General features: G+C 37.1%; 1 long non-coding RNA gene across 2 annotated transcripts in view; it reads left to right on the plus strand.

Annotated features, from left to right (window-relative positions):
• Window positions 1-2,206: 2,206 nt before the first annotated feature.
• Window positions 2,207-27,071, plus strand: part of LOC120752900 (uncharacterized) — a 43,161-nt gene continuing 18,296 nt past the window's right edge. The window contains exons 1-2 of one of the 2 annotated variants that reach the window (XR_005700874.1): window positions 2,207-2,252; window positions 26,833-27,040. This is a non-coding gene — a long non-coding RNA (uncharacterized LOC120752900). The remainder of the gene's footprint in view (window positions 2,253-26,832; window positions 27,041-27,071) is intronic. The other variant, XR_005700875.2, reaches the window with a different exon arrangement.

Genomic DNA, 27,071 nt, shown 5'->3' on the forward strand with positions numbered 1-27,071 from the left:
AAAATACTGTAAAATCTGGTATTTGCTTAAAAAGATTCTGTTCGTGGATCCAAGGGAAAAAAACCCAAACTGTTATAAGTTAAGTTGGAATGAAGGTGCTTGGATAGAAAGCAGTTTTGCCATGCAGCACAATCAGTGTTCGTAAGAGAATTATAGAATCTGCTGAGGTGGAAGTGACTCATGAGCATCACTTAGTCCAACTCTGGGCACTGCACAGGACACCCCAAGAGTCCCACCATGTGCCCCAGAGCATTGTCCAAATGCTTTATGAACTCAGATCGGTGCTGTGACCACTTCCCTGGGGAGCTTTTTCCAGTGCCCAACCACCCTCGGGGTGGAAAACCTTTTCTTGATATCTGACCTAAACCTCCCCTGATTCAGGTTCATGCTGTTACCTGGAGTCCTGTCACAGGTCAAGAAAGCAAAGAATTAAGGTGGCCATAATGTGAATTAACTTTCGTTTGCAACAGTGTGCAAATACTGCATTTTAAAGATTTGGTGTTATTTCCCATTATCGTACTCTGAGTTCCTTGGTAAAGGATTTGGTCTATTTCTCCGAGGCAAGTCTGTTTTGCCCATGACGGTAATAGGTGAATGATCTTCCTGCTCTCATCTTGACCTGTTGTGTTTTTTCTCCCCTGTCCTGTTCAATAGAGGGAGTGATAGAAAATCGACTTTAGAGGGCACCTGGCATTCAGTCACGGTGAAACTAGTACAGTGACATAAAAATGTCCTGTTAAAGTTAAAAGTTGTGTTAAATGCAGTGCATAAATGTCAGTGCAATACCTGAACTGTACAATACACTTCTCTGTCATTGATGGATCAGCTAATGTAACCTTTAAAAAGCATGGTTTATTTTGGATATTTATTAGAAGAAACCAGAAAAAAATATGAAAAAGCTACGGCAAACTTCTGTCACATTCCAAGAGAGTAAATGCTAGAAGTATCATTGAGGAATCTGACCCTTGTGAAGGAGCAGCAGAACATACTTTTCCACATCCTTGACAGGGGGAGCATTTATATCAAGAACTAAAAATTTCTGCATTTTCCTATGATTCCAAGAAAAAAGTCATTATCATAAAAAAAGTTAGTTCTGCTGGGTTTTTTCTTGTAGAGGATTTTAAATTGATCTTTGCAAGGAATGTGCTCAGGTTCATTTTGCAGAACTTGCCCATTGACTGCAGAGGGCGGTACAGTACTTGCAAATTACTTGTGGATTCCCTCTTATTTGATCTCCGTATCTCATATTTGGAGGGAAAACTTGTTTGGTAATTCACTTCTATTAAAACTGTATGAACTGAATTACCTTTTTCTTGTGTGTTGAGAGAAGTAGCTGCTCAAGAGAGGGCAAGTGCTTTGTCTTTTTAATTTTATTCAGCACAGAAAGAAAACTGGTGGCACCTATATTGCAGTTGTTTAAGTTAGAGCACGTGCAAGGGCTCAGGACAAATAATACATCAGTGCAGAAGGATGTTTCACCAAGGTGCTATGATGGTCTTTTGTTGATACAGAAAAGTAAGAAATGGATATGTGCAATATTACAGCATAATCATATTCTGATAATTGTCAGTAGAATGGGTTCATTAGCTGCACAGTATTAATGTTTTCCCTTTCCAAAGGAGGTTTGTATTGTCTCTGCTGTGGCCAGTATTGTTTCTTGTCCTGTGGAATTAATTCTGCTTTTCAGCGGATTTTTTTTTTTTTTTTTACTGAACTCCTACCTGTTACTAGCTTTGAAATGGGGATCCAAATATGATATACAGTGTTGCACAAAGAACTGGACATCTGTTGCATTTCTACAGAGGTTTATTTGTGAACTCTGAATGTGTGAATTTTGCACTAGGAAGGGAATAACAGGCAACACGAAGAAAACTTCCCTTTTCAGCTGATAATCATTCTGTGCTCTATCGATTTCCTTACAAACAAGTATTGAATTGGAAAGCCCAGATTCAGGTCCCACATGTGTCTTCCTACAAAAATACCTTCAACTCTAGACCAGTTAAGTAGCACCTGTAACTAATGAGAGGAAGCTGGTCTCTCCTGTGTGGCTGGCAAGGCAAATTTAACTTAATTCCAGCCTATCAAATAGGAAGCAGCTGCTGTTGCTTTCTGCTCAGCGCTTGTTCCATCAAGTAGTTGCAGGTGTGCTGGCAGCTCACTTAAGAGGAGGGCATAATTAGTAGGTTCTCATTATATTTCCTATGGCGGGGGTTTCAAGCTGCATGCTGAGGTCAAGACTCAAGTTCCTGAAGGTCTGAAGATAATGTTTAGGTTTTCCTTTACACTGTGTTTATGGATTAAGTACTTATGCTTGCTTTGACTGCTTCCAAATGACTTCAAGAGGATAGGTACTTGAAAAGTACAGGTTTTGTCTTGATAACTTTGTTAATTCTTATTAAAATACTATTAACTATGTAACTGTTTTTTAATCTCTTTTTCATAAATATATTCAGTTCAGAAGCCAGCAACATTTGGTTCTCCTGCGGTTCTAAAAATACCTCATGCAATTTCTATGCTTGGTTAAATGTACAGTAAGTGTTTTTAATTGTGTAGTGGAGTCTCCACTTTTATTAATTTTTTAAACCCAAAGAGGATAAAAGTGTATTTTTGCATCATTTTCAGGATATAGTTTTCTATCTGGTAAAAGTTCTTCTTTGTATGTAATTTCTGATAGTAATTTCCTACTAAATATCTAAGAAAATCTTGTAAATATTATTCCCTGAATCTCAACTGTTTATTGTGCAGAGAGGAAGAGATACCCATATGTGTTCTCCTTGAAATATGGCAGAATTTTTTCTGTTGGTTCTAGAGTTTTCACTGAGGCATTACTGCAGGCATGCACCTTTCTTGTCCCATAGGGAGATTGATTCTTTTCTCTTCTTTGGGCTGTATGCTGAAGTCAAACTCTATTCCTCAGGTGGTCATAGATGTTAGATGAGCACTGGCAGTCTGAGATGCTTTTTTATATGAGGCAATATTATTGGAAAGCTGAGAGACCATCATCCTTCTGCAGGGGACTGATAGGAAATGTGTTTGGTGCTCTGAAGGAAATAATAATGATATTTGGAGATCTAGTGCTGGCTTTTGCTCTTATTGAAGTCAGCAGGAGCTTTGCTACTGACTTCTGTGAAAGTGAGATTAGTTCTTTTGTCATTTCATTTTCATGTTTTGACATAGGCGAGGATATATGCTGGGAAATAAACTGGTTTTAATTCTGATTTATGGTGGAGAGTTTCTGTGGTTAATGTGGAGTGTGACTTTGCATCCTGATGTGCACATTCTGTATTTTGCATTCCCTGAGTTCAGAAAATCACCACGAGTTACAGGTAATGGTGCAGTGGCAGTAGAGTTGGCATGGAGCAGTAAAGTTTCAAAGGGAAAAAATGTTTTTATCACCTGGTAATCTGAGTTCTAAAGCTTTGTTGTAAGCTAAGCTTTTGTTCAAACTATGTAATTACAGTGCTACAGTGAGGATGTTTGTTAGGAGAAGCGCAAGAAATTGAAGCTCTTAGGTTTTTTGACTCGGGAATGTAATGTCTTTGTGTATGTGATTTCTATTACTGGAGGTGATGGTATTTCTCTGGCTTTGGTCACTGTGTAACTGGCTAAAAATTGCACAGCAATAGCATGATTAGTGCTTTCTTGGTGCTGTATCTCTAATTTGTAATAATTTTCATTGATGTTGATGTGTCTTTTCTTACCTGCCAGTACTATCAGAGCATGGTGGGTTTTGATACTTAAGAGGAGGAAGCTGAATTTTCTGGCAAACAGGGTATGGCAGTTATGAATCTTTTAAGTAAATGCTGAATTTAACCTCTGCCAGCTGAGGTTCTTTGTGCTGGTGCTCAGAACTGTCCATTTCCTGCAAGTCTCTTAGATCACAGCTGCAGATTTTGGAGTTGTGTGACACTTTCTGGGGTGGGAAGAAAGGCAGAGTGATTCTTGCTGGCATGTTATAGATGTGATACAGGGTTCAAACAGGCGTGTTTTGGATCCACATAGGGCCAGCTCAGCTTCTCCGATGTGTTTTTCTCAGCTGGTCTGCAGAGGAATCTGAATGCCTTGGTGGGATGGGGTCTTCCCTCAAAAAGATCTGACTATACATAATTGTATATTGCAGCACTATTCTCATCAACTGAACCTGTGGGCCATGTTGAAGACACCCAGTCTGTTCCCCAGAGCAGTGTAGATCCTGATTGTTGTGTTTCAGTGGTGCAACACTGACCATGGGAGTTTAGGATCTTTGCTGCAGTGAAGTTACCAGGCAGCAGTAGTGTGGTGGAATTAGCATCAAATGCCCTCCTCTGCTCGGGCTAAGGTTTGTGAAACCTTAGCAGGCTTGTTTTCTCTTTGCTCTGCATGTAAATTTCACTTTTTGGAGGCAATGTGTTAGGAGAAGTTTCATTCATTGTGGAAATTCTTGAGTATTTTTGTTTCAGTGAAGAGTAAATTAAATAGCAGATAAAATGGAACAATGATTTATTGCTGTTACTAGAAGGGAGGTTCACTTTTTACTTTGCAGATCTGGAACTTGTGCTGTATTTCTGAGAGTCACCTTGTATATTTATTAGATACCATGTTCAATTTACGATGATTATATATGCAAAAGATTTTATTCTTACATGAAGCTGAGCAAGTGCAAGTACTTGAAGATAATTAAGAATTTCAGTCCTTATTTTGCTTTTCCTTATGTATGTGTCACAGCACTTTCATTATATAGAGAATGGATTCTTTAATTTTCCCGCCTACTATGGTAAGCCCTCTAGTCTGCAGCAGCAGTGTAAAACAGGGTATATGATTTAGCAGTATACCAAAGCTATCTTGACCATGTGGAAATAAAGAACCAGTCTTGACACTTTCCCCTTTCAAGTAGTTAGGAGGAGGATAGAAGCATATTCTTTGATTTTAGATTAGTTATTTGAGAAATAGCAGACTATAAAATAAATATTCTAAAATTAAAGTCCTTCAAAAGTGTAGATAGAATTGTTTCCATTAGAAATGAAGTGGTTATGAGGTTTTGTGGAACTTAGGGATATATAGAAGAGATTTAAGTGTTTCACTAGCATTAGTCATATATGTAAGTTCAGCCTAATTCTTTACAGGCAACTCTTGCCATGTTAGACACCATGAATCTGAAATTCTATTCAAAAACCCATTTTGATATTGCAGTTCTGCCATGAAATTCATGCTACAGAATATGACTTTTAGAAAATTCAGCTTTTTAGGCTGTGTTGTTGTTCAACACCACCCAGTCAAGTTGTCCTATATTAGTGTTTTGACTGTGTGATATGTAATAATGGACATCTTTGAGGATAGTATACTTAAAATAGTGTGTTTAAATTGTATCCACTGACTTAATAATGCAATTGCATTAATACTCAAAGCATAATGGGGAAGTGAACCTATAAAGTTGACTTTGGTTTCCAATAAAGAAAAATCCATCTCTGTCCTTGAGCTTTCACAAAATGCCATCAGATCAGTCATTTTATCTGGAAATAATTTCTACAGGTTCAAATATTCTTTCATTGTAAATTTGATGTCTAGGATCAGTATCCATTGTTGCAGACAATTTTGTCCCATTTTCTTTCTTCCAGACTTGTAGAATTTCCTGTAAACTGTTTCCTAGTAACAAACATACTCGCTTGAAAACGGATTTTGTTTTATTCTTTGTTTTCCTTTTTATTATGTTGGATAGAGCTTTAATTTGCAGTTAGTTGTTTAGACACCATGTCCTTTTTCTCCTCTATGAAAGCACAAGATAAAGCAAAAATTTACATCACCATTCAAAATACTATGTTTAAGGGAATTACATGGGAGTACCTATGGAGTGTCTCAGATGTTTCTCCTTACTTTATAGTAACTGTGCAATGTCTTGACTTTCCATCCTGTTTTACATATAAATAAATTTTCCATGGAAAATATAGTGTGAATTTAGATAGTACAACAGATTCTATTAGTCTGTGCTTTTCTTACAAAATATTTATAGAACTGTTAAACAGTATCTTGCTCACCTACATTTGAAACTTGTTTCTATCTATGCTTTGTTGATGAAGACAGCTTCTTTAGCTGTCAATGTTAGTATGTGTTCAAAGCATTCAAATTAAACCATTTTCTTGTTGTTTTGTTTTGCATTCCTTTGTCAAAATATGAAAAAAAATAAATATTGTTTCCAGATAAGAAAATGTAAGAGCATCTGAAAATGTGCCCCTAAATACAGAAAACTATGGGACTATAACCTTTCACTTATAGCTGTGTGGAGTGAGATTGAGAACTCTTTGATGCTTAGAGCTAATGTGCATTGGGTAAAATGTTTGGAATTTAAAAAGACATTATAATCCATGCATTGAGTAAGGGTTGCTTAGGTGAATGATCGGGAAATTCTGTCATCATATGCTATAAATTATGCATCTCTTCAGGCTTTAGTCTTTATAACTGGAAGGGGTCACAATTATCAGTTTCATACTCCAAATTTATTGATATTCTACTGAAGGAGAAGGCAACTTTCTGCCTTTTCTTTTACTGTCCAAAGGAATGAGTAGGGGTTGTTTTCTGAAGAGCAGGTGCTGGGGCACAAACCCTTTATACTTGCCTGGGTAGATCTCATTAGGTGAGAGACCTGAATTCAACTCCCTTCAGGCTGAGACTCAAACCATATTCCTCTCATCTGAATAAGGGAACTGGATCTGTCTGAGGGGACTTAAGTACACTACAAAATTCTTCTATCCTTTTCCTAGCTTAATATTCAAAGCTTTTCTTCTTTGATAAAGCAAAGCCACGACCTTGGGCTACAGGTCTGAGTGATTTCATACACGGTTCCAGTCCTGTTAGTGAAAAGATGAAAACAATGTGTGCTAATACTTCACAGCCAGCAGTGGTTTTGTAGGATACAGTCATAACTGTAAGGAGGAAACATGGGGAGCATAAAGTCCATGCATTAAAATAATTCACAGTAGAGCTTATACTTCTCTGTAAGGAATTTTGGTCCAAATGCTCTCTGTTAGTCCTGCAGTGGTTTGCTTCCTGAAGTGACCAGGATTTCATTCAGAGGGCCAACCTGCCTTGTAGAGTTAGTTATCTCAGAGAGAATGTTGTGGCTCAAAATCTTGTTTGAAAGGAATCTGCATTATGTTTTTTTCATTTATGATATTTCACACAAGGACATAGTAAGCTCATGCACTAAAAAACCCCTAACTTTTTGCGCAGTTATAAATAAGTGTGAAACAATAAGAATAATATTTTGAGTTTAAGATAGGAAAACCAAGCCTCTTACTTACAAGGTGGTGTGTTTACAGATGAAAATAAATCATAACAGGAAAACTTCCAACAGTCTTAACATGCCTGCTACCTGTGTTGCATTTCCACTCTTCTTGACAACTCATTGTAATTGGTGCTTTAGGTTGAGATTATTAATAAATACTACTGAGTGTTATGAGGTACTGCCTTACCTGCTGCTTTGAGACAAGCATCAAAACCTTTGTGAATAAGTTTAGACACTGTTATTTGTATTCAAAAGAATATCATGGCTGTGGAATTCTGAGTTAACGGATTTAATTATGCACCATATTGTTGGAACTCTGAATTAGTTTACCCAGCGTGTGAAGGCACAGTGTATTAACACTCTTCTTTCTGTGGAGATTAAAATAACATCTGGTTGGTTTCATTACAGAGTTTGTGAATACTCTACCTGTTTATGAGGCCCTTCTTCAGCCCAAAGTCTTAGAGATTTAAATCTTCTTTTAATATGTAATCCAGAGTTCAAAATTTATTTGAAGGAGGTATAGGTTTTGTATTGATCTCTGTATGATTATTAAATGAGCAATTCTTGCTATGTGTTCTTAATCAGCCTTTCACTCTGTGTATTAAATAATTTTGTGGTCAGAAAGTTAACCTTTGATAACTAAGCAGTAATAAAACTAGATTATTTTGACATTGTGCTTCAAAAAAAGATCAGGTCCAGTTTTAAATTGTATAGTTCATGTTGTCTTTCTCTTCATTTGCTTAATACTGAAGTACGACAAAAATGGGATGAAAAAGACTTCTAAATACAAGTATTAGTACTTTGAGTTTTACATCTCTTAATGCTAACATTTTTCCAGGTTTTTGGCTGTATTATGAGAAACATAGAAATCCAAATATAATAAGATCAAGACACAGTAATGGCAAAACATGCCACGTATCTTATTTTTGGGAGACAGTGTAGTTTCTGAAATTCTGGATCTCTTCCAGAAGTTGTATTTCCTTCCCAAGCCTTCCCTCTGTTTCCTTTTTCAGTTATGGTCCTAAGCATTTCTTGAAAGCTGCCTCTGTTGACCTTGGTGTATCTTCCACATGCAGCTGATATGCTGTTAATTTCCTCTAAGCATGTGCTATAAATTCATTTACCAATAACTATCTTTCATCGCCCCTTCCTGACTGTGGAACTTTGCCTTGAGTGAGTCTTGACAGCTCATAACTTTGGGTCTTTGAGCTTATTCACCTGGGGTGTGTGGGGAGAGGAATGGAAGTTTAATGATTAAGTTCCTGCTAGGGAGAGGTCAGTTACTGTGTTACGGAGTTTGTCCTCTGTCATCTTTTCTTGCAGTAAGGTCGCAAATTACCTTTTGCCGTGATTTGAGATTTTTTGGTCAAGTGTTAACATAAAAATCATTCAAGAGCTTGCATATTTTCATTCTGGTTTAATTATACAGAAATTACTGCCTGAATTATAGGGAAAAGAGAAGAGCACTTTTTAGCAAAGAAGCAGTAAATGTGTCACTCTCTGAAGATACTGTATTTAAATAAACCCCATTTGTAACTGAAATTAACTTTTTCATTTTATTTTGGATAAAGATAGTGAGAAGCAGAGAAATAGCCATGATAATTTCTAAATGGATACAATTGCAATTAGGCTATTTTCAAAAAGTTTGAATCAGAACAGCTCTATTGCAATCCAGAAAACTAGACCCCTTTGGGAAATGAAAATCTCTCTTGTGGTGTCTGTGGTATTCTTAATACTATCTTGCTATCTTTTTCCCTTCCAACGTTCTCTACTTATTTTAATTCCAAAGTGAAAGATCAAGAGTGTTTTGACATGAGCAGATAAGATTAAAATGTCAAGGTGATGGATATTTTTACTAATAAACAAGTTGATTAAGTCTCAGGAAAGGCAAACAGATTTGACTAATAATATTCCAGAAGACATTGAAATGCCATGCCTAAAAGTCAGCAGATAAAGGCAATAGTTATTTTACTTGTAGAGGTGACATTCCTGAAGGAGGCTGGGGTTGCAGTGACAGTAGCTGTGTTCCTAAAATGGATTTCCTGAATCAGAGCTTTCTGCATAAACAACAATTACCAGAGAGGAAGCTGAGACTTTTCTGGTAGGTTTCCCAAGATCTAGCCCAGAAGGGATCAAGGCAAAAATCGTGGTGAGTTTATGAAAATTGAAAAGGACCTGGTTTTACTCTCACTGAGTGTTTGCAGTGTCTTAGTTTCAGCTGGCTAGATCCCTTCTGGTTCTGAGATTCAATGGAAGGGCAATGAACACAGGACACAAAATTTATAGGAAACGTTTCTCTGGTTAGGTGTAATGTACTTTCTGGAGCATAAGTTTTGTCTAGTAATGCATTTGTTTCTGTAAACAGTCTGTAGAGTGAAGTAATAGGGTTAGGGGAAGCAGTCATTGCTTGATCAAGGAATAGAGTTTATTAAGCAATAAAGGGTATACCATGTCTAGTTTATATTATTCAAACCTTGAAACCTGTTAAATCATTAACTATACAATAATAAAAGATAAAAAGGAAACATTTTCTTATGGTTATTTCGTGTGTTGCATCTGAACACATGTAAGATCTGATATTTAAACAGTCCTACAATCTTTCTCTAAATGCTGCAAGTACATTTTCTCCATTATTTTAAATATATTTATGTAAACATCAGTTAAGCTCCTTTCTGCCTCAATTAAATGTGTTTAACAAGTAATCAATCTGAATTAACAGCAGGAGAATTCATGCCATTCATATATTTATAACAGATGTGTTCAGATAATTCGTTGCATGTATCTGGCAATGAGGGGAATCTGCTGTTATTCACCAGTTTCCTGGGAGAAGACTTGGGGCACACATCATCTTAATTAAGCCTTGTTGCTTTAGGCTTCTGACACTTAGGATGAAGTTAAATAGTAGTTCATTAGTTTCTGTGCATCAAATACTTGTCCTAAAGGACCTTTTACATCTCATCCGTGAAGAAGGACATTTGAAAGGAAGATTTTGAAAGACTTTTCTGCTAATACCTTTAGGGAAAGGGTGGAAAATATTTTAACAAATGTACAGTAAATAAATTATGTGATTCCCAAAACTCAATCCCCACAAATCTTCTGCTTGGAAGTATTCAATCTTCATTTAATATAAACAGGAGTAAATATAACAAGGAATGTTATAAAAGCTATGTGTGAGAATGTTTACTTGTTATGGATTTTACGTCAGCCTTTATTTTAGTTTTTATTTAGCCCAGATTTTTAACCAATCTAATGTTTGCCCTTACAGTTCCCCCCTTGACTTCATTGTAATCGCTGCTTTGTGTTTCTCTAAAACTGGGCACTGCCCATTTGCTTAATGTGAAGGAGTAGCTAGGGCAGCACATCTTATGTCTTATCTACATGGGAGATTTGAAGAGATTTGACTCCCCAAGCAGAGTGAAGCCTTGTAGAGGATTAGCTCTAGTTATAGATTTAAATGCGTGGGCTGATTCTACTGCACCTGAATGAGTTTTGTAACTTGAAAGCAAATCTGAAACTAAATGTTTTCTGTCCTTCACCAGCTTGTAAATAGCACTCACCAGGGCAGCATGTGCTCACTGTCTGGTTTGATGTCACAAATGTTTATACTGTAAAAACCTCACTAGTGGACAGTTCACTCAAACTCCTGGGAAAAGTGGAAGATATTTCCTTATATTACTTGAGACTTATGTATTTATAGCATATAATCTGTATGTCATTTTATGAGACACAGCTGAGACAAAATAAGGAAAGATCTGAGTGGTGGTGCTGTTTGAAATTAAAGAATTCACAGTTGACATATTTTATTCTTTTCCAACAGGATGAATTGCAGAAATTAGAGACATTTCCTTAGTGATGTACTTCTGAACTTCATAGAGAGCTAAGTTAGAATAACTCTGTAGCTTTTTTGGGAGCTACAAGAGCAAACCTTATTTCTCAGGTGGCTCTGCATACAAAACCAAGGAGCTCTTATACTTTCATCTTGTGATTACCGGTGTATTTGCTTTATTTTTTGGTGGCAATGCAATGTACATGCAGATGGGAACACCAGCCCACATCTTACCTGTAGAAGGTAGGAATTCATTCTTACAACAGCTGCTGGGCCAACTGGCATCTGTGTTAGGGTTGGGCATTTGCTTGCATTGTGCTTGCATTGTGTAATTAACTCTTAAAACATTCTTAATATGACTTAGAGTACAGATTCTCTAACATACTCAGCTTCTGTTGTAGAAGATATTGTCTATTTGATATATATAATTTCTGTCACTTGTCTGTTAGTTTCAGGTAAAATGGCTTTAGTCTTGTGTGACATTCTCAAAATGGTAGCAAGAATTGATTTATGGTCGATTGATGGTCAATGTTTTGAGCCTCTATGAGTCTAATTCTTGAGTCTTATGTGACAAGCAGATAGTATCAATGTGCTGATATTAACATTTACTGCCTGGAAGGAGCAGCTGAACTGAACTGTTCTTCTGTGCTAATTGGTTTTTTCCCCATACCAAGTGAATTTGCTGAATTGAATAAATGGAAAGACGAAACATAACACTGCTTTAGGCAGGTGGGCCACGCAGTAGTACAGTTTTCCTAGAAAAATTACCCACAACTAATTTACTAGTTTACTGGTTTAAGTATGATCGTTCTTTAAAGCACACATGAACCTGCACACATATTGTGGATGGTAATTTATCAAATTGAGCTGCTTTAAAATAGAAATAGTTCTGTGCATTTTGTGATGAGCAGGGTTATTTTTTTGATATTAATATGCTGGTATCTGATGTAGTTGTTATGACTAGTTCTGCTTAATTAAAATACAGTTATAAAACTTTTATATTATTATATTTTTTTCCTATTTCTAAACTGAAAAGGCTTTCAAAATCAACAGTTAATGAAAAATTGAATCAAATAATTATGGACCTGTTTTATTCCTTACCTTTTACTCAAGTTAATAGGCCTTAACCCTAGAGGATCTGCTTGCTTTCTTAAAAAAGAAGAAAGCCAAAAGAATCCCAAAAGACCTTTGTGTTTTCCTTCTTGAGGAAAAGCAATGTTAAAAAAAAAAATCCTTTCTTTCCATATGTTTGATTCAGTCTTGGAAAATAGAATCTAATCCTTCATTCTGACAAGATGGATGACAATATGTTCTTAAGATGACCCCATGCTCTTTCTGAATAGTAAAAATAATGAAAATTTTGGAATATAGTTGTGCTGAGTCAATCCATTTTTTGCCAGTCTCAAAAGGGTGGTGGTGCTCTCAGTTGAATCTAATTAAGCTACCAAAAAAAAATATTTTGACTAATATATAACTCCAAAATAAGGTGTTCAATTGACTATATGAGTAGAAATTTCCTTTTTCTGCAGTGATTAATTTTGAAGTGTTCATTGATCTCCTTGGCGGGGAGAGATGCCTGCTGTTTCAGTTGGTGGGAAAGTTTCAGTTTTTAGCAAAGGTTATTCCAGTTTGCCACAAGCAAATGTTTGAATATTTCTTCCTAGCAGAGGCAGCTGTTTGATGTCTTATTTCCAGGAATAAGTAAATCATGTTAAATTTGAATCAGCTCCAAACATTAGTGGAACTCACTTAGGTTTCCATTTCAGTTCTGTTAAAAGGTGCATATTAGCCACACAATGCAAACCTCAAATTGTGTTCCAAACTGTCTCAAAATTAAAGGGGATTCTCATGAAGCTAAAATTTTACTAAAATACTCTTTGGTATTGAAATACAGTATTGAGTTTATTGTGCTTAAGTCCTGGGCTGATAGTGTTTGGGTTTTGCTGTTTTTTTCTTTGTTTAAGACTAAATTTCCGTTTCCTTCCTACTTTTTTCCTCTCTATTTGTAAGTTTCCATATTTTCTGCAGGTGTTTTGGTAGCTATGCTTTGCTTGTGGTACTAATCCTGTCTCACAGGTTTGCAAGTCAAGTCTTGCTATGTTCATCACACAGAATTTCGTTTTCTCAGCATCAGCTAAATTTAATCACTCCCCCGAGCAGAGTTGGAAATTGAACTTGCCTCCAGCCCACTTCAGCTTGGAGAATACTGGTATAATAGGAGTGAGAAAATGAAAATAGTTGCAAAACCCACTGCACATAATCCCTTAATCCAATATTGAGGATCCTTGGTTTGTCTGTGCAAGTATTGAATACTGTCACAGAACATAAAAGAAGCATTAAAAGATATATGAACATTATTCTATCTGGGGAGAGTATTGGGAAGGAGAGTGGTTTTTCTTCCACAAAAATTAAAGATGTGGGTTGTCAGATGTTATTTATTTGTACCATTAGGATGTGAGAGTTCATTTGATGATTCCGTCCTGGTCTTCCTGTCTTTGGTCCACAGCTGTCCTCTGGTTAGATAATATCTGCCTTCTAACATTTTCAATTGTTTTGGGTTCGAATGATGTGATTATTTTCTGTTATCTGTGTTGGTTATAGTCTCTCAGCATAATTTAGAGCCCTAATTCTGCTGCAGAGGAAAGGAGGTTTCTGCTGTATCTTTCATGGATGTTTGGGGGGTGTAAGCTGAAGTCTAAGCTTGTCCTGAAGCCTTTGCGCTTGAACACACTTAGCTTTCATTTTGCTTTTAAAATGTCAGGCCCCATCTGTGCCTGTGAATCTCAGCAATGAATTTAATTTGTCTCCCTTACAGTCAGCTCTGGCATGGCTAAGAACTGATTCTGATTTTGAATTGGTGTAGAATAAAAGAACACTGACAGAATATCAATATAGAAGAAAGCACCCTCTCCCTGTAATTAAAAATTCTATTTAATGTATCTTTTTTTCTTTCATGCTTTTCACTGTGAGACTTCATGGAGGTCTTCGGTGGTGGGGAAAAAACGCAGTTATTGGCTGGGCTTGGTACAAGGTACCTCTTGAACTGCTTTGCTCAGTTCTCTGCATGTGTGGGACATTAACCTGAAAATCACACTGAGAAACAGCACTAGCAGCATTAGGTGACTGCTGTGATTGATTTTTTTTATTTTTTTTTTTTTTTTACACCTATAGTTTAAATTCTTTCTGTGCACACTCTAGTTCTGAGCTTTTTTCCTAGATACATTGTTTTTATGTTGTAGATCTTGACTTTCTTTATGAACACACTGGATTTCTTAGAAGGCCATCTGGAAGAAACAAATTCTTAAATTTTCCTGAGATTCACTAATGCAGTCTTTTAGTTCCTTAATTAACTTGATTAATTGTTTTATGATTTCAAAATTTTTGCTAAATTAAACCTCTTGATTTTTATTTTTTCAAATGCCAAAATCTTTGCTTGTGTGCATTTTGTTGTCTCCTTAATTTAGAAAAATTGTGTTAATACATCCTTCCAAGTTCAAATTTGCTCTAAACTACATAATCAGTTTTTTAATGATGGTGGATCATGGTGATTAGTCAAATAGCTCATAAGCTTATCATCCTTCTGGCTGCTCTCCTTGAATATGAGATACATAGGGTTGTGTATCTCTGTTGTAATGCTCCTCATAGGGTAGGGCTGCAATTCTGGAATCACAGAGCAACACTGAACATTAACTGATAGCTAGCAATTTCAAAAAATATAGTTTATAACTAAAGGATCAATTAGCATTTCCAGCAAAAAAGTTAAGACCATCATAAGTTTTGTCCTAGGAGTGACACATAACTTTCCAAGACTTTTAAGGAAGGCTTTACATCTATAAACTCTGGATGTTTGTAGAGTTTTGCCTGTGGGGCAAGATATATGAAAACTAGAGTTTAGATCTGCCGGATCTGTGGTCTTAATCTACCATAATACTCTGTCCATGGTGTTATTTGCCTGCAGATATAATCTCACCCCATGTGCCCTTCAAGTTGTCCAAAACAATATCCTTCAATGAGCGTGGCTCTGAGCCTGAGCTAACAACCCTCATTCAGAGGTACACAGAGTCTATGGTTGAAAGCTGCACACACACAGCTGCGCCTACCAAAATTGGCTTAATGCGAGCAGAACTGTCCAGGAAGCAGGTAGAATGCCTGCTTATGAGAGATCAGTCAGACATCCCCTCACTCAAATTTAAGCATGAAAATAATTCCAACAAAGCAGTGTGCTGCAATGAATGGGTAATGTACCACGAATATAGGTTTTGGGTGTTTTACTAGTGTGGTCATAAAGAACACTCAACCTAAAAAGGTCATTCTCCAGTGACTGCTTCATTTTGTTTGTCTAGCTTTTACTCCTTCCTTCCCTTTTGTGTAAGTAAACCAACCCTTTTGCTGAAACAGCTTATTCTTCAAAAAATATAATCGATATTTGGTTGCTAGTTTGCCTATCCAAATAAAGCCTACAGTAACATATTTCCTATGTTACCAGGAGTTGTGGTCAATCCTTGGTTGTTGTTTTTGTTGTATCTTGTGTTGAGATAGAAATGCTGTAGGGAAATTTTACTTGTTATCTATTATACACTATACATTATATTTAATTTTTTCCTATAGAATAGGGAAGATAGGTCACCTCACTGCTTTTGAGCTACATAAAATGTGTATGTGCAATTTACTGGGCATAGCATAGCCACTCAGCTGAGCACTTGGAAGCTTGAAGAAAACTAGCCAAACAGTGTCTTGGGGAGGAGGAAGGAAAAGATACCCTCAGTTTTCTAATTGCTAGCAAATTGGAACCTAGTTTTGACTAGAACTTAGGTAGTAATAAAAAACTTCAAAATAACACATTTATCATCTACTTTCTTCCCTACCCCACCACCGAAGTACTCTACTACTCTGAAAAAGAAAGTTTTGTTTTCCAGTATGAGTCTCCTGAAAAGACTTCACAGGTTTTGGTAGTTTGCAGGCAAGGAAGATACAAGGAGTTTTCTCAGAAGTGCAGTAAAATATGAAATAATGTTGTTATTTTTTTATCTGCTGTCAGCTTTCAGGCTCTGTACTTGCCAAATAATCTTGTGTAAAGCTGGCAGGATATTTGATCAAATCTTCAAATTTAGAAATGCATTATATCAAAAGAACACATACAGACACGACAGGGTTTTGGGTTTTGGGGTTTTTGGTTTGTTTTTGGGTGTTTTTGTTTTGTCTGTAGATTAGAGCCTTTTAAATTTATTAGTACTTTCTTCACTATACATGTAGCATAGGAAAAAAAAAGATTTGCTTTGCTGCTTTCTCATAGCTGTGTGGTTTTGGACTCTAAACAAGGTGAAAGTGTCACTAAGTCATATTAGTGGTCTTATCTTGCCTTTGACATGGAAGTATTGCAAGATATAGCTAGTACTGGTGATTACATATGAGTTGCTTTCTCATCCCTGCTATTAATGAATTCGTGTCCAGTGCTGGTGTAAATCAAATATATTTCAATGAGACCTTCAGCTGGAACTTGTAGCTGTGATGATTCTTTATAATAATGGTGGACAAGCTGAAAAGTGTAATAAAAAAGAGCCTGTAAGAAAGGGTGCCAAGAATTTGGGCTAAGTTGATAAGAAAAGGTGTGAAGACCTCCTGCCAAAATGTGATTGGTGTGACAGCATTTTGTCATTACCCTTGGCTCAGGTCTGTTTCTTTAAAATGTTGCATGCCACTGTAAGCACAGAATAAGAGATGTCAGTAGTTGTGCTAAAGTGGTGTTAAACTCAGGTGTTTCTTCTCAACCACAGAATGTGATTTACTGTTTTCTTTCTTTTTCGATGCTGTTGTGTTTGACTATCAGTGACTTGGGAAAATGGTTTTATTGCTGTTTCTTGGCTTTCTAAAGAAATTCCTGTGGAACTTGCAGCAAAAGATTGTGAAAGTTTAGTAAGCTTTGATCCAGATTCATGAAAGGTTAGTAGTTTTCCTTCATGCTGTCTTTGTGAAGTCCTTTGCAGTACAAAGTGGGAGAGGAGAGAAGAACACTTTTCCAGAAGCTAAAATGCCACATGAAGTTAAGTTATTCAGTGGGCTGGTATTGAACACATTTTGAAAAATCAATATAATAATGTATTTTTCTGTGCTCCCCTGGATACATTTAAAGCATGTCAGATAAGCACTGTCAGCTTTGGGTTTTGTATTATGCTTTGAAGCATGCACATAAAGCTAATGCACAAATTTGGCCTCTGATTTTTTCAATTTAGCTTTACTTTGTGTAAGAAATTGGAATTGCATCACAGATATACCAGATTTATTAAGTTTTGAGCTAAATAAAAGCAATCTGTATTCCTCAGCAAGATGCCTCTGAAGACAGGGACATGTTGAAACAGAGTTCACCTACTCTGCTTCTCAGGTTTTCTTGCATATTTCATTTCCACGTTTGAATGATTACCTTTCACATCTTGACTTTAATAAATATGCAAAGAAAACAAAGTGTTTAAAAACTAACAGGCTTTTCTCTCACACTTTGAAGTCTCAGTTCAGCCTGATCAACGCAGTAGTCAGATTATGCGAAATATTTGGGTGGAGCTTGGCATTGGTTGCTCCAGAGTATGTGTTCAGTGTAGTGCATAGTGGTATATTATTGACTGTGGTGTACCAGCAGGCAGCTAAAATAGTGTATATTTGGTGTGTTTATTTGTAGTTGTCCATGGATAAAATGAGGTGAAAGTTTTGTGTTGGTCTTTCTAAGTTATTATTTGGTAATGTTAGTACTGAATTACTTTTCAGTTACAGTTTTTGGGGCCTTGTATAACATACTTCTCACTTGGTTAGTGAGCAAGGATGGAATTTTAAGTATTTCTGGATGTTTGTGCTAGGGGAGGTTGGTTAGCAGTCAGAAATTGGAGCTGATGATGGTTCAGTCTTACTGAAGGCAAGGTTTATTAGAGCTAGTTACAAGGAGTAAATTTTAAATGCAGCAAGGTCATTACATGTAACTGATTACTGAAGCTCATGGTTTTCTGCCTGCCTGGAAGAGGGGGAAGCATATTAAGAACTCAGTTCCAGAAAATGTATGTGATACTTTTTTGGTGATTTTTGGATGGGATAATTACAAGTAGTAGAAATCAGTTCTGAACTAAAAAAGGAGCTCTCTGAAACATCCAGATCTGATAGTGGTTTCTGTTTTCCTACAGAAAGCTCAAAAACCTGATAAAAATTGTGAAAAAAATAATGAGGTTCCATTAGCAGTACTTGGTAGAACTTTATTTTGCTAGTCTTTTATAATCTTTCTGCTCTGTTTTGCTTTCTGACACTTTTCATCTGTAAACATATTTAATTCATAATATTTTCAAGAATGTTCTTTGGAAAAGCTGCTGTGAATATTTTTGATGTGGTAAACTTTCTGCCTTATCAAGAAACTATACATTTTATGCTTTTGGTTGTAATTACCTTGACATATTAAAACATGGCAACATGTAAGCTGTTGCTACTTAAATGCACAAAGATTTTTTTTTAACTTGAGGTTAAAAAGAGAATGATCTCTCTGTGACTTTCTAGTCATTTATCAACTGTTCCTAAGTCAGCTGCAGGGTTTCCCACACTCTTAATTTCTTTGAGATGTAGAGCCCAATTCCTAACTACACTCCCTCTGCTGAGTGCCTTAAAGTTCTGTGCTCTGCATGTGGCAATATTTTCCTCGACTTACACGTGCTGCTAAGGAATCTTGGGGGTGCTGTTAGTCACAGGCATTCAAAGATATCATCACTGTGTTTGAGTTGTTTCACTAACTTTTTTTTTCTTGAGAGGAGGAAATTTGGGAAGTAAACACTATAAAACCAGCAAAATTATAGTCTACACAAAAACCAGCAGCAGTATGAAAATTATAAATTAAAGCATTTTTGATGGGTCATCATATACACAAACTGGTTTCATCTTGCAACAGAAATTGAGTAAGCTTGTATTTCAAAAGTATCACACTTGAACATGGAAGTCTGGAATTCTTACATTCAGAGTAGTTCTGTTGTGTTCACTGGAACAAAAAATAAGGATGTATTTTGAATGAATTAGAATTGAATGCTGACTTGAAAGACGGAAAGGAAAGCAAGGAAATGCCTCAATGTGATAGGCTGACTTAGGGCTTTTTGTAAATTGCATTTTGAAAAGGTAGAGGAAGTGAGGCATATGGGGCTGGTGGTAAAAAGCTGTGGGAAGACCAGTTGAATTGGCTTAAATTCAAAACCTTGTGCTTGGTGACATAAACTAACCTGAAGTAAGCATCTGTACATGGATGCTAAATGATAACTATGTGTTATGGAATTTTTTGAGTTGTCTCTGAAGCATTATCAGACACAGAACCAATATACTAATACAGTTCCCTGTGACAAGTGCTAAAACTTCTAGGCATTTAAAAAAGTTATGGAAAATGACTGGCTGTAGTTTATATGATGTGAATATGTTAGTTTTAGAATGGTCTTACTGAAAAACTTGCCCTGAAAATTAGGGATTGCATCATCTTGATGACTTTAGAGCATTAAAGAGTTATTGAAACTCCTGGCCCCTTCCCTCATTAATGAGACTTGTTAGGCTTCGACGTCTGAACGTCATCTAGGGAGCATAAAGGTTATATTGGTGTCAGCAGGCAAGTCCCCATGAAGCATTGTGTCCTGGAGAGCAGAGCTTGTCTGTGGATGAATAGCTGGGGGTGCTGTAGTTCTCCTTTTGTACTCATTGGTCGTGCAACATAGCATCTTTGTTCCTTCATTGCTTCTGCACAGACAAGGCAATACAAATTAATTAGAACTCTTTTCGACTAGCATAACATGAGAGTCACAATTAGCAGTATTTTGGATAATTAGCTTCTGTGCTAGAGTTCTTTGATTGCGTTTGGGAGACTGCTAGTTAGTAGAACCCTGTTAAATCAAAATCTAGGTCATAGATACTTTGTTGTCTCTTGGGAAATCAAAATGAAAATGTTTTAAAGGGGATTTTATTCATGTGCTTCAGCTCAGAAATGATTCAGAAATTATTTTTCCCTGTCTGGGTGGTAATCCACTTGTTGCCTGCCATCAAATAGTTTGGGTTTGATTGCGGAAACACTTGTTGGAGTTGTAAATCAGTCAATGGATTACTTATGTTCTTAGAGTTATGGTTGTGCATAACTAATGGTAGGATCAGCATCTGGCACAGTGAATGCTTTAATAGAACACCATATTGTGATTTGTCTGTTTACAGTGCTTCACAGTAAGGCTCTAATTGCTATTTCTTCTGCACTGGAATATGTATAAGACTCCAAATTATATGTAATGCTAGTCCTATTATTATACATAAAAATAATGCATTCACAATGACATGAACACTTTTTACTCCCTGATATACTTATTCCTTCCCAGCACTGGTGAAGTAGGGGAAGGCTTAGATGGCAGACAGACTGCTGAAAAAATGAGGTATTGAATCTGATATGCTTTTAAATGTCTTTATTCCATTAATTTTGATTATCTAAATAATTTTACATATCTGTTTACGGAGAGCCTCTGACTAAAGAGGGAATTATAATAAGATCTTCTGAGTCACAAAGGCGCACTTTGGTCTTTGGATGGCGATTCCTCCAAATAGCTGCAGCAATCTTACATCTGTAATATTTATTTCAAGAAGTTATTCCCTACATTGAAAAGTTCTGTTGAATGCTATTATTTCCCAAATTCTGTATATATGAATGTAGAATTTTAGATCTTTGAAGGGAAAACTTCATGATTTTATATGTAGCACCTGTTGTGTCTCTTCTTCTCCAAAATGCTTATTTTGTTGCCTTTCTTCCTTAAGAAATAATTTCTTTGATAAAAATGTACAGGGGATATAGATCTATTCCCTATAATAATTATGGATGCAGATCAGTCTTATGTTGGGGAACATGGAATAAGATTCAGAGTCTTTTACTTCAGTCATTAATTTCTCGCACCTAACCAAAAACATAAAAGTAACAATACTCTAAACAGATTGAGCCAAGCCATGTGGTGCTGGAAAAACCTTGAGCTGACATTGGAATTACACAGTAGGCAAGCTCAGTCCTCCTCTGTTCACAGATAGCACATAGAAAATGCTGTCATTTTGAACAGTGTCTGAGAATTCTCAGCTTTCTTTAGTCCTCTGAAGCATTCCAAGTTCCTGTTTAAATTTTTGCTTTTAAATATTGCAGTGAGGCCTGGGTAAAATCTGAAATTACTTGTTCAAAGGCAAAAAAGAAGTCATAAGAAGTCTAAAACTTGGACTTGTGTCCCACCTAGCCAATGGATTCCTTTTTCTTTCTCAAAGTCCCATTAGCTTCTGGGTCCATCACATCCTGCCTTGATTCCAAGTCTGCTAAATTATTGAAATCTGAAGCAAAGTCTTTATTAGGTAATGATCAAAACTTTTAAGGTTTTTGTTTGTCTCTTGCTTTGGTTAGTTTTGAATGAAATTATCTGATTTGTATTCACTTCATATACTTTTAGTCTCTTTTAATGTGGAGTAGATCCAAGTTCTTCTTGAAGAGTGTACGGAAGCTGGTCAGTAGACTGAAGGAGATGAAGTAAACAAAAGAAGAATTAATCCTATTTTGCCACTTCCCTTTAACCTCTTGACTATTTGTTGGCAGGATAAAAGCATCGTTTTCCACAAGCCCTATTTCTTGGAATGAAACCCTGCCCATCCCCACCGTTGTGTAGTAAGCTGATGGTCACACTTCAAATTTTCTTGCTGAAGATCATTTGTATCATCCTACAGACAAAGCACAGGGTCTGGCCTTAGGTTTGCTGCTTCTTCAGCACTTAGTTTTGCCAAATCTCTAGATGTACCTCACAAAATACTAGGACAAAAACCGTTGAAAACCAACCATGATATGAAGCAGTAACTGAAGATGAGTAGTCAAGAATCCAACTCGAAATTATAGGAGAAACTTAAATTGCAGTTCAGGTTTTTCTTCAGTGGCCAACACACTTTATACAAGAAAACTGGATTTATACAAAATGTTGTCGGTTGCTTGCCAGAATGAAAAAATGCCTGACAGACGATAGATCTATTGTAGTGGTCTTATCCTGCATCTCCTGGAATGGGTAATTTATGTCAATACATGTAAAGCTGTATATAGAGAGAAAGCAAAATACGTCAATTTCTGGATTGCCAACATGTCCACGTACCTCAAAGACTGTCCAAATCGTTACCAGAAAATCTTCTGCTGCACACTAACTGTATAGCAGTGTTGTGCATGCTGACAGGTGCATTGTGTGACTTTGAGGGAAGAGGAATATTTTCTATTCTCTCTGTAGTTTATGCTTGGTGGACAGGCCAGTAGAAAAAGTAGGTAGCAACTTAACCCAATGGACTAGTGACTAAAGGCAAAGAGCACTTCTCTTCTACCTTGCAGAATATTATTTTGTGGGGAATGTTGCAAGACAATTTTCTAATTCTGAATCTATGGTAATGAACTTATTTGCTACAAATTTTGTTCATGTAGTGTAAATTAATATTTCCTGTGGAAGTGTAGGGGTAAACATTTTCTGAATTGTTATGAACACAGAGGTGTAATGAGAAGGAACTTCTAGCCTGAAGGTATGGGGTCTATGAACTAAACTAATGACTGAAGCAATCATTCTGTTGATGATATGTTCTAGCAGCTTGGCCTATGTTTATTTCCACATATTTGTGTATCAGTAAATACCTCAATAGAAGTAATGTTTTAATTAAATGCAATGAAGCAATATTTGATGTATATTACTACAACCTTTCAGCAGAGACATTGATTGTGTTTGGGCTAATTGCATATTACTTACTGGAGAGGCCATCCTCTTCAACTGATCTTTTTTTTTTCCTTACAGAAAAGGCAAAACATGGTATTTGCATATAAAATTAACTAGAACGTTGCTTTGAAAAAGAAAGTGGACAATGACTCCAGTGCAATTCATCATAGAAACATAGAATGTGCAGAGTTGGAAGGGACCCACAAGGATCATTGAGTCCCACTCCTGGCCCTGCACAGGATACCCCTAGGGTCACACCATGTGCCTGAGAGCATTGTGCAAATGCATCTTGAACTTGGACAGGCTGTGCTGTGCTTACCTCCCTGGGGAACCTGTTCCAGTGCCCAACCACCCTGTGGGTGAGGGATGTTTTCCTGATATGTGACCTAAAACTCCCCTGAAACAGCTTCAGGCCATTCCCTCGGGTCCTGTCACTGGTCACAGGACTGAAGAGATCAGTGTCTGTCCCTCTGTTTCCCCTCAGTCTCCTCCAGGCTGAATACACCAAGTGACCTCAGCTGCTCCTCATATGGCTTCCCCTCCAGACCCGTCACCCTCCTCATGACCCTTCTCCGTAGACTCTCTACAAAGTTTAGTATCTTTTTTTATGTTGTGGAGCCCAAAACTGCACACACTGCTCAAGGTGAGGCTGCCCTAGTGTAGAGCAGAGTGGGACAATCCCCTCCCTTGCCGGGCTGGCGATGCTGTGGCTGATCCCCCCCAGGACATGCTTGGCCCTCCTGACTGCCAGGGCACAGTGACTCATGTTCAGTATTCCATCAGCCAGGACTGCCAGATCCCTTTCTGCAGCCCTGCTCTCCAGCCTCTCCTTCCTCTGCCTATACACATCACCAGGGTTGCCCTGTCTCAGGTGCAGAATGTAACATTTGCCCTTTTAAACTTCATACACTTGTTGATTGCCCATCCCTCTAGTTTGTCAAGGTCTTTGCAGGGCCTCTCCTCCCGTAAGAGAGTCAACAGCTCCTCCCAATTTAGTGTCATCAGCAAACTTACTTAGTATTCCTTTGAGATGTCTTTCTCTGTGCGAACTTTGGTTTTAATACACAAACAGCACGATGTTGCAATCTGACAATTAATCCAGAAATTCATTAATGTCGGGATAGAGTAGTAGTATACAAAAAGAATCTGCACTAGAAAAGTTAGAAGCATAATGTATAATGTTGGGTTTCATGATTTGCGATGACAGATGAGGTTTGCTTTCTTGGCATTTATTTCGCTTGAACACTGTGGACCATATTTCCTTGCATGATAAGCTAATTACCCATGTCAGTTGGGTATAAAGTATAAAATTAAGTTGTGATAAAGTTCTAGACAACTCATTTATATGGTAAGGTCTAATCATGACTGTCATCATAAAACTTTTTTTGAAATATCATAAGGTAATACAATGGAAAATAAGCAGCAGTCTCTGTGGGAGATTGAGGAGTAATTTTTATTCCTGTAATGTTTATAAATGACGGTGGTATTACCAGTACCGATGATAGGGTGAAAAATTACAGTGATGTGAGGGTAAGGTAAGACGACAGAGGAAATGGCAAAATGGAAAAAGTATTCCAGATAGAAGAGATTATTAAAAAGATTGATAGACTAGGGTGATGAGGTGGTGAAAATGGAGCCTGGCTTTATGGAATGCCTGGCAATTCAATAATTCAATTAACAGTACCAGAGTAATTAAAAATTCAGGCAAATGTTCTACTATCAAAAAGGTCTATCTGGGTGTCTTGGTTTTGAAAGACAGTTGTCTGCCAAGGAAAGCTAGAGCCTCCCTTGGAATAGAGAATATAAACCCCTTTCCCTCCAAATTATTATAATTTTGCAATTGGGGGCTTTCAGGCGAAGATATGGGAATAAGAGTAACAGTTCTTTACTAGGAATATTTAAAAAAAGGGAAATACAAATGTAGTAGTACAAAAAAAAAAAACCAAGCAAGGAAGCAATAAAAAAACCTGGAAAAACCCAGACAGAGTCAGGTATGCAACCTGGCACTCTGGTAGTCAGGGTGTTGGAAGCAGTCCAGCTAAGTCCTCCTGAAGTAACAGATGTGGTTCTGTGGCATAGAGATGGTTCTGCGGAAAGTCAAGTGGTGAGGAGATGGGTCCAGTCTTCCTCTGGGAATCCAGTGGAAAAACTGGATCCCTTGTGTTCTTCAGTCCCAGTTTTTATGTAGCTGGGAACAGCTGGCTCCTCCCCCACTGTGTGGAGCATCTCACAATGGGATGATGGAATGTGTCATGCCATTGGTGGGCCCTAATGGCCCATTATCAGAAGATGTCCCCCTGGAGGATGGAGGGGTGGTGAAAGAGATAAGGAACACTGCCCCACCTGGTTTTAATGGCTGGGCCATTATCAGAAGGCATCTGCCCCGCTCATCCCTGGAATTAGAAGGATAAAACATCTCCCCAAAACCAGCTTTCAACAGATGAAATAGAATACATATTTTTAGGTTACATAATCCAAGACACTGAGTAACAAAGCAACTAAAATCTTGAAAAATATGATCATGCAGGGAACCTTGCTGTTATATGCAAAGCTAGCAAAGTAATGGTTGTGACAAGTGAATCTGTGAAACACTTTATGAGAGTAAGGAGGAATTTCTTTGAGCTATGTAATAAGCTTTTGGAAAATTTATCAGGTGAATGCATGTATGAAAACTGAAACAAACAAAAAGGTTTTAGTCTAGACTTGTTCCTGTAGCTCTAGGTTTTTAAACTCTGTGAACCTTAGTCATCACAATTTTTCTCAAATTCACATGTAACCTATGAAGGGTTACTTATCAAAAAAGGTTGACAAACTGTCACTAGTCACCTGGAACAACCCTTGTAAGCTCAAGCTGTGTGGTGTTCCTTATTGCTGCTGTGTAGAATGTACTGCTCAATCTCAACAGCAATGAGCTATGGTTGAAGTTATGTTGTATTGAGTTGCCATTTAAATACCTAAGATACAGTAGGTAAAGTTTATATCAACATAGAAATAATTCAGATTTGTCATTTTGATTTAGAGTTGAAATCTGTTTTTCTGGGGTTTGTATATATAAATTAATTCCTGGTTTGGGTTTTTTTTTCTTTAGTTTATTCTATTTGTACTCAGTTTCTACTTTTCTTCAGCTAAACAGTTTTGTGGTTTGTGCAATACACATTTTAAATTACTTTTGTTATTATTTCTTAATAGACTTTTTTCCTCCTATGTGGATAGTAATGTGAAACACTCATGAGCTGATTTATGAACAGCTAAGTTAGATGATGATTGGTTTGTTGGAAAAAAGAATGAATAAATCAGAGAAGTCTGATCTGTTCTCACAGAAGGGAAATGGATGTTATAGAATCCATTTTTCAGCCCTTCTTGACATTCTGGAACTTGGAAGATAACAGGTCAGCAATAAGTCTCTTTATTACTTGCTGTAATGTAATGCTGACGGTTTGAGGCAGTACATTTATAAAAGACAGGTGATTTAGAAGAACATAAAATTAAAAAAAAAAAAAGAAATGCTACAATTCCACATGCCTGAGCATTCTGTGGTAAGAATTTTGCCCTTCTTTTGGATAAATACAGCCTTGATCTAAATCCTTGACTAAATGCACCAGCATGGCATCATGTGTAAGGACATAGACTATAGCCAGCTTGTTCTCTGCTGTCTTTCTGAATCAATTTGTCTATTATTCCTTCTTTGCTTCTGAAGAAAAAGCTTTAGCACATATATTCTCCCAGTACTAAAACTTGAAAGAATGCACTTGAACTATTTTGAGGAAAACAAGTGAATTTTTCCCCCCCTTCCCCCCCCATTCCCCCCCCCGCCTTTTTTCCCCCCCTCCTTTTCCCCTCCCCCTTCTCATTGGTTTTAGAAGTCCCTGAACCCTGGTTTGGGGAGTGGGGTGAGGAATGATGCTTAAGAAACCTTTTTTCTTTGTTTCTGCTGTCTCAAGAAATGTTTAATTTCCTTTCCTGCTCATGGTTATTGATATTGCATGCGTACACTTTTTTCCTTCTAGGTAGTTGAGTGCCGTTGTGTTCAGGAAAAGTTTCATGCCTGTCTGTCAAGGTGATTTTCTTTCATGAATGCTGGAGAGAGGGCTGAATACCTAGCCATACAGTTAAAATACCATAGTTCTATTGTGCATGAAGAACAACTGTCCATTCCAACTCAAGATGTAATGGCGTGCTTGAATGCAACTTTTTCTGGGGAGAAGAAAGGACAAGGTTGTTATTGCTAAATGAATTATTACATCTT

The sequence above is a fragment of the Hirundo rustica genome, chromosome 5, assembly GCF_015227805.2.
Source record: "Hirundo rustica isolate bHirRus1 chromosome 5, bHirRus1.pri.v3, whole genome shotgun sequence".
NCBI lineage: Eukaryota > Metazoa > Chordata > Aves > Passeriformes > Hirundinidae > Hirundo > Hirundo rustica.